This window comes from Salmo trutta, chromosome 10 (assembly GCF_901001165.1).
Source record: "Salmo trutta chromosome 10, fSalTru1.1, whole genome shotgun sequence".
In the NCBI taxonomy this organism is placed as follows: domain Eukaryota; kingdom Metazoa; phylum Chordata; class Actinopteri; order Salmoniformes; family Salmonidae; genus Salmo; species Salmo trutta.
Window position 1 is genome coordinate 8,902,203 of NC_042966.1, and position 4,081 is coordinate 8,906,283.

Below are 4,081 nucleotides of genomic sequence, written 5' to 3' on the forward strand. Positions count from 1 at the left end.
GACTGAGACTAGGCCACTCAGGAACACTCCACACAGTTTTGATAAGCCATTCTGGTGTGCATTTATGCATTAAAACACTATCCCTGGGTTAGATGTTCAGAAGACTGTGGCAAGTTTTCCTCTAACTTTTTTCTTGGGCTTTGCTCCTTTCATATTTCTTTCAATCCTGACAAAATCCCAAGTCCCTGCAGATGACAAGCATAATACTTGAAGACAGAGAGTGTTTCACTCTGTGTTGTGTTGTGTTGGATTTGACCCAACGCTGTAGCATTTAATTGAATCCCTTTTTAGATTTTAAAGCAGTAAAATGTGAAAAAAGTTTAAAAGGGTGTAGACTTTCCATAGGAACTATATCTTCTCAAAATGAATAGCATGTCGCCTACTAGTCTGACACCTGATAAAGTTCAGAGTTGTCACATAAAACATTGTATAAAAGTTACACTTCCAGATAGCTGCATTCGGGAGAAATTGTTGCTCTCAATACAAACATTCAGTTTGGCACTTCTTCTGACCCTAGTCAGTATCCTCGAGTCTGCTGCTGTGTTACCTCCACATCACATGCTTCGACTAACCATGAATAGCTTGACGATGAATAGCTCAGAAACCTTGTAAAAGAAGTCATTAAAAACAACCTAGCATGAGGGTATGCAAGGACCAGGATAAATAGTCTTCTTTTCGCAAGCTTAAGGTCGCTTGTTGACATGCACGCCCGCAGACAGATAACGCAACCATGCATGTGTTCAGATACGTGTGCATACACAGACATGGAAGCACAGATAAGCAGCATGAACATGCTGCCGATGACACAGATAGATAGACAGACACCACCAACTTAACTGGTGAAGTCAACAGTGCAGATTCACGGGGCCCCCTTCAAGGTCAGAGAAAGTATTATAGCTAATCTCATGCTATTTTATATATTTTGCCATGAGGCTAAGAGAAAATGTTGCATTTTAAAACACAATAATTATTAAAAGACGGGACAACTTTTTTCCCACAAATATTTGTCTTAATATGAACAAAATGTGAACTAAAGTATCAACTATCACACCATGTAAAGGAACAACATCCCAATTTTAAAAAAATGTCTTCATAAAATGCAACTAAATGCAACTACTCCGTCAGACACCATGAAAGGCATTTCATTTTTACAATTATTGTCCAATAAATGTTTAATGGCCTTGATTGTTTAATTGTAATATTATGTTATTGAAATATGTAATACAAATCTCCAAAATTATTTTTGTTTAGTTTTATAGCACTATTAAATGCTCCAATGATAATTTTATTTGCATTTTGGCATGTTTTTCTAGACTTAGAACAGAAAAAAACATTTATAGAGCAAACATTATCCCTTAGGTCGAGCACAGCAATACTTCAATTGTTTACGCATATGTTGCAGAACAGTTATTAAAATGTTTTTTCTGAATATTAATATTAAAATATTGACTCCATCAGTGACAGAGTTGACAAACCACTGACAGAGTTGACAACAGTTACTCAAAACTGACATACTGTATTTATCCCCTCTAAAAATAAAAGTTCAATACAAACATTTGTAAAATATGGAAAATGATTAATTTGAAATTCCCCAATAAAAACATCGGACCTTTCAGCAATCTGAGAGTTGAAGTTAGACAAAAATTTAAGAGTTGATGTTTTAAGGAGTTGAGAAATATTGACTTTTCTTCTTCATTCAAGTCGTATACACAGTAGTAATTTAGTTTTTCCTCAGTTGCTTTATGACTCTAAAGTCAAATTAAATGTCACAGATTTGAACCAAAATGAATATTCTATCTTAATTTATCAGGCAGAGGAAATTGACAGTTTAGGGTTGTGACGATGGTGATTCCAATATTGTTTGTTTTAATCTATCAAAAGTAGAGAACTTTATGGACCATGAGTGGTCTTGTTGTACTACATGTAATGAGGACATGCGTAAGGGGTCCTTATGGTATAGCTGACCCTGCTCATTTCTGAATAATTTTGAATTTTAGACAAATCTGACCGAGTTAATGAAATCTTTTAGGAATCACAGTTTTGAGATAAATATTATTTAAAGTCACAGAGAGCTATTGCAAGAAACTACATAAGATGCATTTTCAGTTAATATCCATTATTGCCATTTTATTTATTTTTTAGTTTGGAGTTTGAAATTGTGATCCTTGGCTCCGGACAAGGGTTTTTCCAGGCATAAAAATTCCCCAAACCAATATTTTCCCTGATGGAATTCTTTATAAAAATGTACATTTTAAGCTCAAATAATGCAACAAAATTGTCCTTCTGGACAAGGATTGTCCCGACCTTCAAGAATCTCTGAGCTATTTTCCTGTTATTCTACAGATTTAGTTTTAAAGCTAATTTGTTATAATTCTAAACATTTCTTTCATGGCTTGTAATGTTTTTAATTTGACATTTTTTGGGGTTTGGGGCCCCGCAAAGCTTGTGTGCCTTCCTGCCTTGCGAGGCCTGCGGGGGTGTGTGTTACGCTGGTAGGCACCAAGCTAGGCAGGAAGATGGATCCTTTACCACTTACCTGCCCTACGGTAGAACACACAGGACATTCCTGTATGTCGTAAAAAAAACAATCAAGCTCTAGTCTTTCAAAAGGTGTCACACGGCCCACGTTTCATCTGTTGACACATGACTGCTTTGTTTTCCCTCAGACTGATTCAAAGGAGTAATAAATTGGTCCCAACACTGACTAGCCAGTCACAGTTAATTAGACCAACTGGTTAACTCCCTCTTCTACGGTCATGGCACCGCTAAATCCAGTTGTGTAACGGTGCCTGGAGAAGTGGGTATAATCTAATTTTACCCCAAATTTCCTTAATGGCCCATGTGACGGAAAGGTGCCCTGTGTGAAAAATTCTATGATAAACAGTGACATACTCTGAATGACCTGAAATGATCAATCCCATATCTGTCTTTCATAGTCAGGCCAACCTACTTGTACTGTACAAGTAGGTTAATAGTAGGATTACTATTGAAATAGATCAATGAGGCTGTCAACTGAGTCAGGTATTCAAATGAAGAAAAACAACCAAATGTCATGTTCTAAATAAATAACAATGCTTACACCACATCAGGAGACCACTTTTGAGATCTGTGAAAATTCTAAGACATTTCGATTTTTTGTGTAGTTATGCATTAATTCAAGTGAGCAGGCACCTACAGTACGACTGTTGTTTGGTTAGTGGTGGTTCTGTAGCACATGAGAAGGAGATTGCAAAACAAATGGCCACTGGATTGATGCAAATAATCATGACATCATTCTGCCAGGTAGGCAAACACTACTTTGTAGCTATACTGAACAAAAATATAAACACAACATGCAACAATATCAACGATTTTACTGTTTCTGTTATTGGGCACTCCCTCAAAATTTAGACATCTTTGACATTGTGTTGTGTGACAAAACTGCACATTTAAGAGTGGCATTTTATTGTCCCCAGCACAAGATGCACCTGTGCAATGATCATGCTGTTTAATCAAATTAAACAAATTAGTGCACAACATTTGAGAGAAATACATTTTTTTTGCATATGGAACATGTCTGGGATCTTTTATTTCTGCTCATGTTGCATTTTATTTTTGTTCAGTATAGTTAGCATTGAATTTAGATTTTTGGGAAAGCCTTTCTATCTTCCAGAGGACAGTTAGGCCTATCATTAGCATCACTAGATTTTTCCTGTTCCTTAATTGTTTGAAACCTGGACGTTTTACTTCATATTATGAGGCATGTCTATTGAATTATTTTATAAAAACTGCCTCATATGCGCTGTCCTGTTCTATTGGTTTTCAAATCAACTTTCTTTCATTGTCTATCAGCCAAAGGAATTATCCTAGTCAAATTATCAACCCATGATAGTTGTTGCATCTTTATATCTCCCCTCTTTCTAAATTTCTAACCAATATTTCCATCTCTGCATTTTGGAAAATTCCCGTGTTGGCCTAGCGCCATGGGCACATTGCTGTGCTTAAAATGTGAAGAAATGATATTTTAGCAACATTTTAAGCTAAACATTCTGATCTGTTTCATCAGCCTTACTAATTGATAAAGCATATACTGTATCGTGGG